The 17,234-nt window shown below is 34.4% G+C and overlaps 1 protein-coding gene across 1 annotated transcript in view; it reads right to left on the reverse strand.

The window, feature by feature from the left end:
• Fur1 (Furin 1) overlaps positions 1 to 17,234 on the reverse strand; it is a 710,727-nt gene that overhangs the window by 562,019 nt on the left and 131,474 nt on the right. The gene's annotated exons all lie outside the window — the stretch shown is intronic.

Below are 17,234 nucleotides of genomic sequence, written 5' to 3' on the forward strand. Positions count from 1 at the left end.
GGTCTTTACTGACTGGCCAGTTCAACCTAACCTAACCCTCATGTCAAGTTAACTCTGAGCTAGAAAGGTAACTTACCATTCTGCAAAAGGGCTTTAAAGTTTAGAATTGAAATTCAGAATTTAAAATTTAAAGCTCGAAATTTTACAGAGCTAAAAATAAAAATCGAGATGCATTAATTAGATTTTAAAATTCAAAATTTAATTTTTAAAATTAAAACTCACAACTAATAATTTAAAATTTTAAAATAAACGCCGATCAACTGTGCAGAACTCGAAAAAGATGCTCATACCACCCGTATCACCCTCAGCTGATCACCCGTACGTTTTATGTACGATGATTAGCTGATAAAAGTTTATTGCTAAAGAAACAACACAACCAGCTACAATTCAAAACCTTCTTCTCGCACAAACACTAAATTGTAAAGCTTTTTGTTAGTTCATGTCTGAGTTTGGTTGTTTGAACAAATATGTATGTCTATTTTGCTTTTAAAGCTCCCATGATATGCATTTGTTTTAATTAAAAGATGAGTAACTCTTTGTAAAATACACTGACATACACCAACATACATAACCATGCGCCAAAGGCTAATTGAAGTTAATTTAGGAACAACAAGCGTGTAGTGAATTGGGAGTGTAAAAGTTGAAAAAAAAAAAAAAATACAAATTTACAACAAAGAGAAAGAATGCAATAACAAGCATACACTTTCAAGTGTGCGTCAAATGTATGAATAACTAAGTACTTATTAGAGTCACTTGTGCACAAAGCAGTCATATTTGAAAGCAATAAGTACAAAGTGTAAAAGTGAAAGATACATTGAAATGGGGTTAGTTGTGCTGGGAATGTAGGAATAGACATAAAAGCATATTCACTAAAATTGAGCAAACTCTGTGAGTAATTTAAGTGTTGAATATTACATTTAATTTCAATAGATTGAAATCTACTTGCGAAAGCTAAACCCTAACAAATTTAGGGCAAGTGCCTAAAAGTATGCAGTGTTTTTTTGGTTTGTTAATGGAAAGGTGAAAGCTTTAAATATGCTGAGTAAAAGTGATTAGTCAAATTAATAATATGACTGGATGAAAGCGCAGCTGTTGAATTGAGAAGCTTTAACTTAATTGTAAGGCAAAGCACTAGATTTTTTCACATGGCCAACATGTGGGTAAGCCAATCATTTTTTTTTTTATTTTTGAGCCAAGCTGAAACATAAACTAACATGCTTTTGAAGTTACACGCTTTGGTAAAGCATACACTGTGCAACATTTTTAAACTAATCATATTTTTGCGAAATTATCACATCCACAGAAACACTTCTAAATCTGGGCTAATCAGATCAAATTCAACTCCCACGCTGCCAATTCTGTTGCGAGTATTCTGTTAATCAGTTAGAGTAAGTTGTGGTTTAGATCTGGCTTTTAAAACATTGAGATTTAATAGAGTGCGGTGTACGGTGGTCGAAGAGTGCTTGACAAACCTGTTATGGGTACCAATAGTTATTTTGTATCGTCAATGGCCATTTATAGTGTTCTTTGAGAGCTTTAAACCAGCGTTGCTGATAACGCGTATGGCAAACAGAATGAAAAGAGAGAAATCTTGATGCTGATTGGATTGTTGACAAATCATTGCAAGATGGGAATTTATAGGCTGCGATTTCACATTTTGGAAAACTCGTAGCAAAGTTAGTTTCGTAGAAGATGTTGAAGTAGAATCCCCGTGTCCCTTTCTGATTTACTGTCCAGTTTTGTTAAGGCGTAAATACCTCTCTGTAAGTTCGAAAAGATTGCTTATCTAACACTAGGGTTGCAAAAGTTCAGCCACCAATGTGACTTTTGCTAAATTACGCCTAAAAGTTAACTACAGGTTTACGGCACAGCGAATTTATGCAAGCCAGTCAATAGAATGCGATGTAATTTAATCGATTCGAAGCAAATACGAAACAACTATTTATGATCGATCTTGTTTTACCGCTTCATCCACCCACAATTGGACTAGTCCATTATTAGTGATAGTTTCTTGAATGTTTCCGCGTCAGCATCCGCCAAAGGATAACCGGCTTTAAAGCTTCCGCCGAGTGTTTTTATGACTATTACAACAACAATAACAACAATACCATGTTTTGTCATCAGTCGACCTATAATCACCTAAATTGTTATCACTCAGCCACTTCCGTTCAACTGCTGCCGAAACTTCTTCATTCTCATCTTCACCATTCGCTCTGAAATATTAAGAAGTCCACTTACTTCTCAGGTGCACTGCAAATTTAGACTTTATCAGCTGTCGCAGGTCCGACCACTGGTACCCAATTGTAAATAACAAATCGACTACGTGGTAATGAATCGATAACATTCCCACATACCGTCGACTGATGAATCAATAAAACTTCGATCACATATCGATAACATATTGAAGAATTGACAAATCATCATAACTGATCGATAACGAACATATAGTTCCTCGATAACAAATCAATAACTTTCCGAAAGTGAATCGACAACATTTTGGTCAAAAGCTGATAATTGATCAACATCGCTTATGACCGATAGCAATCCAATAAATCTGACCCTAAAAGCATACCGATCACCGGCCATCTAACCATATATGTTAAACAAACAGAAAACACACCCATGATAGTGGAAATTGATAAAAAGATAAACATGCCCATTGTGAGTGGACAACAAGCCGATAAATCGATAGCTCGCTAAAACTTAGTCGATAAAATGCTCATAACGCATAGTCTATAAAGTACCGCTAGCTTGCTGATAACGGCCCGATAAGAAGCTGGTAACTCGTCAATCGTGATATCCAATATTATCCATAGCAAGGCAATATAGCTCTTCTTAAAAAGTCCCGAAACTATGCCGGAATGGCTTTTAAAACAACCCGACATAGTCGAGAAAAAGATCCAAAATAGTTTTTAAATGTTCCCAAAATCATTTTATAAAGATACTGAAGTAGACCTGAGATGACCTGGCAAATATTTTAACTCATCTCGAAATATTATCTACATCATTACAAAAATGTTTCGATATTGTTACAGAATGGTGAAGTCATTCAAAAAATATCCCTAACTAATACCAAAACAGTACGGAGTTATTCCGAAAACAATCTCAATTGATTACCTAACAGTTCATTTTGATAACATCCTCAACGAATATCGAACAGGACCCATAATTAATGCCCAACATACTTTGAAAATAGCAATGGAATACTCACAAGCCCGTAAGGTGTCTTATTTTCCTCGAAATTGTTCTCAAATAATCTCAAATTATATTAACCGATTTCAGAACTAAAATTTGGAAGTATAATTGAGATGAAATGATCGTTACCATACAGTTTGAAAAAACCGACCAGAAGCTCAAACTGCAGTTAAATTCTTTGCTCTTAAAACACAGCCCCAAACATTACTCATTCGTGAGAAAAGTTTTTTTGTCGCGATATCGTCTGCCAAGAGGATGAGTCATCTTGAAGAGGCCATTGAACTTTGTTTTCGTCTTGTAGCGATAAGGAAACTCTCCGAAAGTTTCAAAGAGTTTTATCGACGATGATGGTCCTTTTCCAGAAAATGATCGGATACGTTTCGGAACATAGCACCATTAGTGGGACCATCTCAGCAACGATTTTATATGACCACGTTGAATATTCTAGTTCATCATCGCCTTCTTTGAGGAGATATTGAGTCGTCAGAGCCCCGTCTGCTAAATAAATCGGATTTACCATGGGTAGGTGAGGTTGACAGTTTAGTTGGAGAAGCTGTTAAGTTGGCAAACACCACGAGTGTATTTAATAGTTTGGGAAAAATTTAAACAACGTGACATCAGGATGGACAAGGCGACAGCTGTTTCGATTATACCTTGTAAATCTCTTCAAAGCCTTTTCTCCCGGGAGTGGAGTGTATATTTCCCATGATAAGCTTCTCAGTAAAAACTCACCCGCCATGTAGCTGAGTCGGCATAAAACATGTAGGCCCGTTGCGCCAATTTGTGGAAAAATTAAAATGAGCATGACGCAAATTGGATGTGAAGTTCAGCCTAAATCTTTTCGGAGAATCAAATGGCAAGTGTTCGCTTAGGTGCAAAAAATTGAAGAAAATTACAAATACAACTCAAGTTTCCGCATATAAACCGAAATCATTTAAACATTTGGTATTAGGCACACTTTTAGGCCCACATAATAGCACTTTTGGGCCCAGTTTTCTGTACAAATTCAACTCAGTTTGTCAGTTAAACTACGCTTAAACCTATGCTGCAGTTTTTCAGTCTATTTTAACTGAAGTTTAAGCTGAGGTTAAGCGCCCGATTAACGGGGTTAAACTGTAGTTAACTTATCGGTGATTTGCGTTCGTTCGAAATGGCGTCGGATATACCCAACAAGCTTTTGGGTTTGAGTACCATTAGAGCTCACGTTGATAACTAGCATACCTTTAAAATCTCAAGAGTTGTTACGAAACGGATGTTCACTTGAGAAACATAGTGTACTCGGCAAAAGAGGGAATTTTTTATAAAGCAAAAATGCTATTGCTTAAGTTGAAAAAATGATAGTTCCTAACTTGTGGTTCTTTAACTGGCTTCAAGTGTAAGATTCCAATACTACAGTATTTTCACGAAAATAAAATATAATATATATTAGGGTGGGTCGATTTGTACGGACGAAAGTTAACCGATATCGCGCCGTCGATTTTTCGACAAGATTTGGGCTCAGGAAAAAAAGTGCCACTACGCATACCCAAAAAAATAATTTTCGAGCCTGCGAAATTTCATTTTTTTAACTTTTTTTCGACTTTGATTCTTAAGGTTTTTTTCAATACCTACTAAAAAAATTTCATACGTTATCGACATCGTGTTTAGCGGACATTTTTGGGTCGGACAGGGTATACATGAAAATTTTTCAATCAAGTGAAATTTTTTTTGTAGGTCATGAAAAAAAACTTAAAAATCAAAGTCGAAAAAAAGTTAAAAAAATTAAATTTTGCTTTTTTTCCCCAGCCCAAATCCTATCGAAAAATTGATGGCGCGATATCGGTTAATAAATCGAACCATCTAATATATATAATTTATTTTTGATAAATTACACTTCATTACTGCTATCAATGAGGTGTTTATTTCTCACAATAAATAGTGGTGGTACCACATTGGAGATTTGTTTTCAACTTCACCTCAACTCGATATCCAATGTAGGATATCAACTGGATACACGTTTTGAATATTCAGTTGAGAATTGCGCATTTCTCAAAATCTCTCAAAGGATGGCTAATAATTTGAAAATGCTAATGACGTTGGAGATCAAATCGAGAACTATAAATTTTACAAAATTTCTCAAAGGTTGGATAGTGATTGGAGAATGAGGTTGGATATCAGCTTGAGAACTATCTGGTTTAAGAATAACTCGATAATGATGTTGGATATCACCTCCTGAAGTAGATATTGTGACGAATATTAGCAACACTAAGGGATACTATCATCTTTAAGTCGATATTGAGCAGTCACTTGAATCTACATAAACAAATCAATCATTATGTCTACACATATGTACATACAGTAGCAGAGATACTGACAAAAGTATGCAATCATCAGCAAAGTAGTTCTTACACATACACATGCATATTTCTGAGATACTCACAAAAGTATGCAATCATCAGCAAAGTAATTCTCACACATACACATGCATATTTCTGAGATACTAATAAAAGTATTCAATATTCAGCGAACTAGTAAATTCTAGAAGGAGAAACGCCTAGAAATATGCGAACGAGGAAACCGAAGAGTATAAAAGCAGCACCAGCTGAGGCATGAGCAATCAGTTTGATTAAAGCACGCTATTGGTTGCGAAGTATATATAAGCGTTATTGTGAAGTACTTTCAAAGCAGTCTAATACAGACCATTTTTCATTATTGAATATTGGAGTTATATATTCAATAATTTAGCGATACGAACGTTAGTAGTTACAATATATATTTCACTGTGAAAATATCTTTTAAATGTTTGTTGGGTAAGTAAAATCCAGCTGTTGTCGTATCTACAAATTATCTAGATAATAAGAACCAATGTTGCCGTACAAAAAAACTTACCCCAAAGGCGGCCTTAATCTGAGACTGAAAAACTGCTCAAAATACTAACCAAAACTGGAGTTTGAATTTGACTAGAGCTTAAGCAAACTTAGTTTAAGCTTAGCTTAACCAAATACTGAAAAACCGGGCCTTAAAGAGATTTCCGCAATAAATTCTGATGTAATACCTATTTCCAGAACAAGGGGCAACTTAAGCCTAAAATTATGTCAATAGGCGCCTAAAAGCATGCAAGCTAATCTCCTTCCGACATAAAAATACTCTTGCATAGTGTAGCAAAAGAAAGCAGCTGCTGCGAATTAAATTACTTTCATTTTTGGTGAATAGCCAAGCTTTTTTTTTTTTGCTTTGCTTTTACTAACTATTAATAATTTCATTTTGTGCTATTTTTAGGTGCCAATGTTGCCGACATCATGCATTAACTGTCTGCGCGGCTGGTAGAATATGTTTTTACTAGGTAATTAAATAGCGCGGCAAATATAATTACGTATCTCTATGAAATGTGGATGCTGCTGAAAAACATTAACTCATGCGAAGTAGAAGAAAAATAATTCGGTGTGGTTACAGAATCTACGCGAAAATTATTAAACTAATTAAAATGAGAGTAATGAATATATGTATACTTGGAAAAAGATGTTTTACTACACAGTTTCAGTGCTGAGCGGTCATATAACACGCAATGAATGCAAATTAATAATTGCAGTGAAGGAAATTCAGCTACAAAAGTTCTTTTTACATAAATATCAGGTTGGTGTATATGAACATTTAAAAACGTTAATCTTGTTGTAATTTATAAAGATACTAGTAGGGTACCCGGCGTTGCTCGGGTTGGGCAGATACTAATCTAAATAAGAAGGTGTATTTTAACGCATTCTTATACGTGACCCAAAGTCAAGCAAGCAGAATATAAGATTTTATTGATCTTCTTCAAAATATATATCTCAATTTTTCTCATTCTTACCTTTTATAATATCCTTATCTGACCCTCTTCTTTTTTTACACCCTCTACCTCTCTCCTTCTTTTTTCTTAGATCCCTCAATCCCCTAATTTATCATTCTTTGCTTTATTTTTCAAATCTTATTTTGTCACGCACAATTCATACTCAAAATCTGACAACTTAATCAAAATATTTTGGCTGCACAATTTTTGTCTATCATCTCATATAGACAGCTATTTTTACAATGGAATGCTTAAATTTAATAAACACTTTTAAATGACTCAATGCAATCGCTTTAACTTTTTGTGAATACAATGCTATGACCACACAAAATTTCTGCCCATCAGAACATTCATGGCGTATGAGTAACTTCTGCTGACATACAAAATTTGTCGCACCACCTAGTGACGTACGTGAAATAAAAAAAAATTAAATTTAAAATTCTTAGTTCTGGAATATGAAAAACCTTCGTCTGTATCGAATTTGGTGATGATTGAAGTGTGGGAAATACGTTTCCATAGGGAACACACCAACACACACACACATAATTTGATTTTTATGTATATAGACAGATTTCAACATAAACCAATGCACTTTTCTTGGAAAAATTAAACAAGAACACGATTTGGAGAACAAGTTTGGCCTTAATCTTCTCGAAGGTCTAGCGCGCATTGTATATACATTTTTTATAGCTATTCTTATCTTAGTCTGTTGGCGAAATATTTCTCGTCGTCTTCTTCTTGTAGCATTAAGAAGATTACCCCAAGGTTTCAAGAAGTTTAGATGGCGTTGCTGGTCGTCTGCTCTGAAAAATAGGACAATTAAATCCTTAGCCCAGCTAACTATGGAACGCTTTGATGTAACTACGTTAAACCTTCTAGGTAAACCAACACCCTCTTTCCGCCAGGGCTAGCTGAGGTTGAAAATTGCTTTGGAAAATGTGTATACCGCACTAACAGCCCATTGAAAGCGCTGAGTTTCACGCCTTGAAAGCTGCGTTTTCTCGGCTCCCAGTTGAAAAGAAGGTAACTACATATGTTAACTATGGTAATCTACATAGCTCTACTGTATGCTTAAATGGCTTGGAATGCAAGTATGTCTATATAAGAATACAAAATTGATCGAAATGTCGAATTTGTGTACGCTATATTATCGCCAGGAACTGGACTAACTGGTTCCTGCCATCACGTTCTATATATAAGTCTATCTTGAGTTTATCTTTTTCGCTCCTTCGTGAATTTGTCAGACACCTCGCCTTCCTTCCTTTGTAATCTTGGGATTTGATTTCCTGGGAATTCCCGATAATCCAAACACCTGAAACATTCCACAGAGCCCTATCAAAATTCAATACTTAGAATAAAATCTTCTTTTAGCTGGGACAGGAATCGACTTATTTACAACAATTTTCGGTGAGCTAAAAAACTGAAACATTTACGTCTGTAAGCCAATGCAACAAAAGGCGACACAATTTTCGCCAGGAGAAGCACGAGATAATTATAAGCATCATACGAGTTTGGGCTCTTGGGATCGGTTTGAAAGTATCTTCGCAGTGAGCTAGATACTTTAAAATTAATCAAAATTGTTATTTAGAGTACAACGACAGACCAAGAAATATGACAAAAAGTTTCGGTAAAGGATGCAGGGATCTAGATATTAAGAATAAACGAACGTTTTGGATGGAATATCGCGATCTTCTTTTGAGAGACCTCCCTTTGAATCACAAACGAAATACCTCGCATGTAGTTAAGGGCACGATGACAATGCATCCAATAAGGGGGAAAGCGCGATAAGAGACATTTGGAAGTTTCATACCAACCGCAGAGTTTAGAGATCAATTTTTGAGAAACTTTCCAAGAGGTACAAACTTAAAACCACGCATATAGTTAAGAGTTGCGAAACTATGCAACAAGAGGAGAAAAAGATGCCGCTATGAGGCGGAGGAATCGGAAAATTTCAAATTTCCTACGAGATTTGGAATGTGGCGGTCACTTTCTAAGTAGCATCTTTGTTAACTTTGGAAAATTCTTTCTAAAGGGGGGAATCTTGAGATCACACACACATTGAGCTACAAACTTAAAAACTCTCACATGGTCACATGGATACGTTTTTCGCTGTGTTTTGATCAATCTATACAAACTTACTGTTTAATTTCTCGTATCTACATTATTGTTTGGATGTTTGTTTTAATGATGTGGGTTCCTGCTCGGGCGCCAGTTAAAGCACTTGACTCCTTTGATGTTAAACAAAAATTTTTTTTAGCCTACTTCATGCTTTATTTCGTTACAGTATGTTTGTTTTTTCTTAAATTTTTTTTTCTCTCGGACGACAGTTAATTTGATATTAAAAAAAAATGATTTTTTTTCTTTGTAATTAAAAATATATTTCTGCAGCCCACTTCGTGGCTTTTTTTAAAGTACTGTGTTTATCACTTACAATTTTTCTCCGGCCGGACTCCAGTTAATGTTTTTCTTTGGTACTAAAAATAATTTAGTTGAGCCGACTTCATGCCTTGTTTAGAAATAGTCAGTAGACAGTTCGCAAAATAGTGGCTTGCTTCGAATTAGTATGTTTGACACTTATTTTTTTTTTTTCGCTCGGGCGCAAGTAAATGTATGTATGTCTTTGATATAAAAAAATACTTTTGTTAAGCCTACTTCATGGCCTGTTTCAAAATAGGTTGTTTGGCGTTTACAATTTTTCTCCGCTTGGACCGCAGTTAATGTGTTTTCTTTGGTAATAAAAAATAAATTTGTTCAGCCTACTTCGTGGTTTTTTTTTTAAATACTGTATTTGTCATTTACAATTTTTCTCCGCTCGGACGCCAGTTTATGTTTATTTTCTTTGGCTTTAATAAATAATTTTGCTGAGCCCACTTCATGCCTTATTTCGAAATAGTCAGTAGACATTTCACGAAATAGTTGCTTGTTTCGAAATTGTATGATTGTTATTTAAAATTTTTTCCGCTCAGACGCCAGATAAAGTATTGGAGTTCTCTGACAAAAAAAAAGGTATTTCGTTGAGCCTGCTTATACATCACTACACAATTCGCGAAATCGAGGCTTCTTACGAATAGTAATGAAAAAAATAAATAAATAAATGTAAGGCGCGGTAACCTCCGAAGATATCTAAGGCCGAGCTTCTCTTCCAATTTGCGTCGCTGATTTTCCCTACAAATTTTCCGGACGGGACCTACATGTTTTACCCGGACTCCGAACGGCATCCGCAAGGCAGATGAGTTTTCACTGAGAGCTTTTCATGGCAGAAATACACTCGGAGCGCTTGCCAAGCACTGCCGAGGGGCGACCCCGCTTACGAATAGTATGTTTGTTATTTTCAATTTTGTTCCTGCACGGGCGCCAGTACTGCCGCAAAAAAAAATACTAAGTTCACTACCATCTTTAGTGGGTTTTGATATTTATAGGGTTGTTTTTTGGATCGACTATTAAATGAAAAAATTTTCACTTTACATGTTCCCGAATTTCCAATACTAAATTTTCAGTATTTTTTTAATATTTCTTCGCCACTGAGTGACATAATCCGCAAGGTACGCCATAGGTGCTTTTTCTATAAATGTTTTCTCTTTGATTCCATTTAAATTGCTTGCTCGTTTAAAATGCTTATGTTTACCCTTCATTTAAATTTAATATTTATTTCCTACCACTGCTTATTTCTTCATTTTAACTGCAACGTTTTCGCTGCACACACACCAATGCATAACTACGTACACATTCACATACTTATACATATAAATCAAATACTCGTACAAAGAAACCCAAAGCCTACATAAAATGCAGCAAATCTGTTAGAGCTGCATTCATTTTTATGGCGCCTTTAGCTTGGCACCAATTCAACGAACCATTACGTTAGCGCCTTTACATTGATTTGAGGTTGTGGCTACAAATGCGGTTAAATATGTTGCATTGCAACGGAATTGCAGGCAAACCCAGCATGGCACAACAGCAACCAAAAATCGACCACGTCAGCTAAAGCGTTTGTTTGTGTGGATGTGTGTGTTTGCGTTGTTATACCCATACATTCATATATGCAGTGCCAAGTTTAAGTACTTGCATGACATTGAAAATGTGCAAATAAAGCTACAAAGAGGCCCTAAATATGCAATGAAAGGATATAAAATAGAAAATATAGAAGAAAAATTGAAAAAATGCATATTACGTTGGCCAAGTCAAAGCCACAATAATAGGTGAATTACGAGTGGGTGTGTGTGTAATTCACATGTGTGTATTAGCAAGAGGCAATTCTGTGCAGAGCGTGCGAAAAACGTTTCAATTATGTATTGAATATGGTACTAAAGTGCTTTTTATACTCAGTTGAGCAGAGCTCACAGAGTATATTAAGTTTGATTGGATAACGGTTGGTTGTACAGGTATAAAGGAATCGAGATAGATATAGACTTCCATATATCAAAATAATCAGGATCGAAAAAAAATTTGATTGAGCAATGTCCGTCCGTCCGTCCGTCCGTCCGTTAACACCATAACTTGAGTAAATTTTGAGGTAAATTGATGAAATTTGGTATGTAGGTTCCTGAGCACTCATCTCAGATACTTTTAATGCCATAAATTTACCAATCCTTTTGAAATTTGGTAGGGGCATAGACATTATGACGTTAACTGTTTTCCGTGAAAATGGGCGAAATCGGTTGAAGCCACGCCCAGTTTTTATACACGTCTGTCCTTCCGCATGGCCGTTAACACGATAACTTGAGTAAATTTTGAGTTATCTTGATGAAATTTGGTATGTAGGTTCCTGGGCGCTCATCTCAGATCGATATTTAAAATTAACGAAATCGCACCGTAACCACGCCCACTTTTTCGATATCGAAAATTACGAAAAATGAAAAAAATGCCATAATTCTATACCAAATACGAAAAGAGGGATGAAACATGGTAATTGGATTGGTTTATTGACGCGAAATATAACTTTAGAAAAAACTTTGTAAAATGGTTGTGACACCTACCATATTAAGTAGAAGAAAATGAAAAAGTTCTGCAGGGCGAAATAAAGAACCCTTGAAATCTTGGCAGGTATTATATATATAAATAAATTAGCGGTATCCAACAGATGATGTTCTGGGTCACCCTGGTCCACATTTTGGTCGATATCTGGAAAACGCCTTCACATATATAACTACTACCACTCCCTTTTAAAGCTCTCATTAATACCTTTAATTTGATACCAATATCGTACAAACACATTCTAGAGTCACCCCTGGTCCACCTTTATGGCGATATCTCGAAAAGGCGTCCACCTATAGAACTAAGCCCCACGCCCTTTTAAAATACTCATTAACACCTTTCATTTGATACCCATATCGTACAAACAAATTCTAGAGTCACCCCTGGTCCACCTTTATTGCGACACCTCGAAAAGGCGTCCACCTATAGAACTAAAGCCCACTCCCTTCTAAAATACTCATTAACACTTTTCGTTTGATACCCATATTATACAAACGTATTCTAGAGTCACCCCTGGTCCACCTTAATGGCGTTATCTCGAAAAGGCGACCACCTATACAACTACCACCACTCACTTTTAAACCCCTCATTAATACCTTAAATTTGATACCCATATCGTACAAACACATTCTAGAGTCACCCCTGGTCCACCTTTATGGCGATATTTCGAGACGGCGTCCACCTATAGAACTAAGGCCCACTCCCTTTTCAAATACTCATTAACACCTTTCGTTTGATACCCATATTGTACAACAAATTCTAGGGTCACCCCTGGTCCACCTTTATGGAGATATCTCGAAACGGCGTCCACCTATAGAACTAAGGCCCACTCCCTTTTAAAATACTCATTAACACCTTTCGTTTGATACCCATATCGTACAAACAAATTCTAGAGTCAACCCTGATCCACCTTTATGGCGATATCCCTAAATGGCGTCCACCTATAGAACTATGGTCCACTCCCTCATAAAATACTCTTTAATGCCTTTCATTTGATACACATGTCATACAAACACATTCCAGGGTTTCCCTTGGTTCATTTTCCTACATGGTTATTTTCCCTTATGTTGTCACCATAGCTCTCAACTGAGTATGTAATGTTCGTTTACACCCGAACTTAGCCTTCCTTACTTGTTAACACTTAACCTTGCACAATTTGCTCTTGTTGCTAACATTTAACGTTTAATATTTTTTTATGTAGGATTTCTGTTTCATTTATTATTTGTTAGAGAAATGTATGATTTGTTGATTGCTGTTTGTTATATGCAGGCTTTGTGTATGCCATTTGTGATTCTCTTACGGCCATGGTCACATCATTGTCAGATCCCCCAATGAGGCGCTTCCTCTAGTGGCGGATAGAGGAAGGCCCGGCAGAAATGTCAGGTAGGTGGGAAATCGAGAACCACTGCGGACCAAAACTCGATAATGTATTTCAAAGGTACTTATTCCCTTTCCATTCCTGGTGAGCACGCATTTCGCAGCCAACTCCTCGTAGTCCAATTACCCACATAGTACAAAATAGTTCTTAGTTTATACATGGAAGCCTCGGACGAGTGTGGCAGTGGTGAAGTGCAATAGGGATAGGATTACTTAACCAATAAATTGACGAACAAGAAATAATCACTACATATGACCCGTCTCTGGCTATTTTAACGAGTAATCACCAGAGCAGCATCCTCTGGGTAACGCATGAAATGAATTACAGAATGCGAACTACTTTATAATTACCAAAAATTAATCCCTAAAGCGTTGATACCAAACAAAGCTACATGAAGCTTTTCAAAGGGCTTTTCCGGATGTGCAGGTTTTAGTTCAAAAGATAGGCGATCAATGAAGTGAAATATTAATATAAATGTATATCAGGTGGCTAAACGAACTAAAAGAAGATGCGACGAATGAATTTTGCATAGAGACTGAAGCTATTAGACCTAAAGAAAAAAACAGTGTAACTATGATCGTTTATATGTACACGTATGAATTAAACCAAGCAATAGCCCACGTAAATGTTACTGCTCCTAAAAGTGAAAGCACGAAAGCTCTAAAACTTAAGTTCCGAAGCGCTCTGCAGGGGGTTTTATGTAACCGACCCAATACTAAGACCAATTTTACCAAGACAGAAAGCCACAAAGAATTTTGCAATCACCGTTGACTGTATGCACACCAAAATTTTTCGGCTTATAAAAAATCCACCAAACTATACAACCGAGAAATACTTAAGACGCTCTCTGAAAATAGCAGTTAAATTGAGCCGCCTGCGAAGAAATCTACTTTTAGAAAAAAGGAAAAAGAGAAATATTCATCTAATTGAAGCGTACTGGTGGTTCATATGTTTGGTGGATACCGAGCATGCGAAAAGCACCCGTGGATTGGCGAAGACTGTAAAGAAATAAAAAACTCGAGCTAGACATCACTCTAAATGAAGACGAAGTGGTAAAGCGGTGAGTAAAATGCATAACTAGACGCCCCCAGGACAAGGCGGCAACTTTTGGCGTGTAATAACTCACTACTATATAAACTTCTTTAAACCAAGATCAATAGCTCCAGCGTTCTTAATGGCCAGACGTGTCTGCTTCTTAAAGATCAAAAAATAGGCCAACTACCTGTCTCTGTACACTGTACGAAGTACTCATACCCAAAATCGAGGCCAATCAAATCGTACCCAGTGACCAAAAATGGTGAGCATTTTATTTTATTTTTCTATTGTATTTTGTTTTATTTCATATTTTTGTATTTAATTTTTTTTCATGCTATTTTATTTATTTTTTTGTTTAATTTAACTTTATTAAATTAGGTTAATTTGATTAATTTTTTAGACAAACTCCAAATAAAAAAAATCTCAAAAAATTTTCTCGAATTTTGAAAACTATTATTTTATTTTATATAATTTAATTTTCTTTTATTTTGTTTAATTAATTTTAATTTAATTTTATTCTATCTTTATTAATTTAAATTTACTTAAATTTAATTTAATTTCCTTTAATTCAAAAAAGTTTAATTATGTGTGAATTTAGCGGGAGTTGCCCTTATTGCTTTTAAATGTATGAAAACATTTATTTGAAGCAATTTTTAATTTATAATTTATTTAATAATTTGGGACAATTTTTTGGGGATAAAGTTAACAACAATTGGGATAAGGTTTAAAACAACTAAGGCATGACGTGGCTGAATGCGTTTGTAACACTTCAACCATCGTAGGAGTGCGGGTTCAAATCTCCCTCCCGGAAGAAAAAGCTTTGAAGAGATTTAAAAGGTATAATCGAAACAGCTGTCGCCTTGTCCGTCCTGTTGTCACGTTACTTAAATGTTTCCAAAATTAAATAAGTTCAATTAAATTGAATTTAATTTAAATTAATTTAATTTAGTTCAATTTATTTTAATTTTATTCTATTTAATTTGATTTCATTTCATTCGATTTATTTTATATTATTTTATTTTACATTGTTTTATTCTATTTTATATAATTAAATTTTATTTTATTTTGTCTTCTTTGATTATGTTTTATTCGATGTAATTTAATTTAATTTAGTTCAGGGTAACTAATTTCAATTTTATTGAGTTTGATTTAATGTTGTTCCGTTTGTCTTAGTTTAATTTTATTAATTTTCTTTTACTTATTTATTTTAATTTAATTTTATTTTTTTATTTTCTTTTATTTTATTTAATTCAAATTATTTTAATTTGTTTCATTTAAATTTAACTTAATTTATATTAGATTAATCTGATTTAATTTTATTCTATTTATTTTAGTTTAATTCTATATTATTTAATTTTATTTTATTTTGTTTGAATTTTGTTTTTGTTTATGGTTCGATTCGAGCTCAAGGCCAGAACAATAATTTTTTTCTAATGATAATTATTGTTATGTTTTAGTTTTTCTAAATTTGAAAAATTATGTTTTGTTTTTGGAATAGTAAGTAGAAAATTTTTCAGACAACCTGCCATAGCTACGTAGATAGGTCCATTTCGAAGGATGCTAAGCCTTCATCATCAGTACGCTTTAGGCACGCTGCGCCAACCATTTAGCTATACAGCGGTGGTTTGTTTGACTGACAAATTCCTACATCTATTCCTTTTTACCAGTTATATTTATTCAGTGTTGCGCCATCTGTTGCAAACCACTGGTAATGCTGGATTTGTTTATTGTCAATTTCTTTGTTTGACATTACCAAGTGCTCATGGTTTATTAACAATTGTTTTTGTTTTTATCGTCCTATTGATAAGTGATTCAAGGTTTGATTCGATTTTTTTTAATGATAATTATTGTTATTTTTTAATTTTTCTAAATTTGAAAAAATTGTATTTCGTTTTTGGAATAGTAAGTTGAAAATTTTTCATTTTCATTTTTTCATTTGATTAATTTTATTTAATTTTACTTTTAGACTAAAATTGGTTAGACTACTGCATACTCGAAAAAGTCAGAAAACTCTTAAACGAAAAAAAGTTCTCATAAAATTTCCTAGAATTAAAAAAAATGTTCGAAAACGTTTTCGAGATTGATTTGCGAAAATTTGGATTAGTCTTAAAATATCGAAAATAAACAAAAGAGGAACTTAATTTACGTTATTTGATAATAATTGGCACTGTTATTTTTCTGTTCGCTGCTTTAAGTGTGTGAATGTGTATACAAAAAAAAGCTTGTTTAAACAACATAAAGCAGAAAGAATTGATTGAGAAGTTCCTTAATTTCCTACAATTACATATTACTTTATTACAACAGTAATAACAATAGCAAAAACCTTTTACGTACACTTTCTGATATAGCATTTTCAGGTCAAATGAAACTTATTTCAAGTCAAATGAAACCGTACTACTAAGGTAATTGTCAATATATTTATATCGTACTTTATAACGGTATTTATCAAATTTTTCTTTAAGACGATAACAATTTCTAATTAACCACATTGAAGCCAAAATTTTTGCCCAAATTCTTGTTCATATGTATACCCTGTCCGACCCAAAAACGTTCGCTAAAAACGTTGATATACTTGAAAATTATACAATCAAATGAACATTTTTTTAGGAGGTCATGAAAAAACCTTAAAAAGTCGAAAAAAAGTAAAAAAAAAAAATTAAATTTCGCAGGCTCGAAAATTATTTTTTTGGGTATGCGTAGTGGAACTTTTTTTCCTGAGGCCAAATCCTATCGAAAAATCGATGGCACGATATGGGTTAATAAATCGACCCAGTCTAATATACATATTCTAAGTACTACATTGAAATACAATATACAATGAAAAATAATGGAATATTTGTTTTTGTT

This window comes from Eurosta solidaginis, chromosome 1 (assembly GCF_040869045.1).
Source record: "Eurosta solidaginis isolate ZX-2024a chromosome 1, ASM4086904v1, whole genome shotgun sequence".
NCBI classification, from domain to species: domain Eukaryota; kingdom Metazoa; phylum Arthropoda; class Insecta; order Diptera; family Tephritidae; genus Eurosta; species Eurosta solidaginis.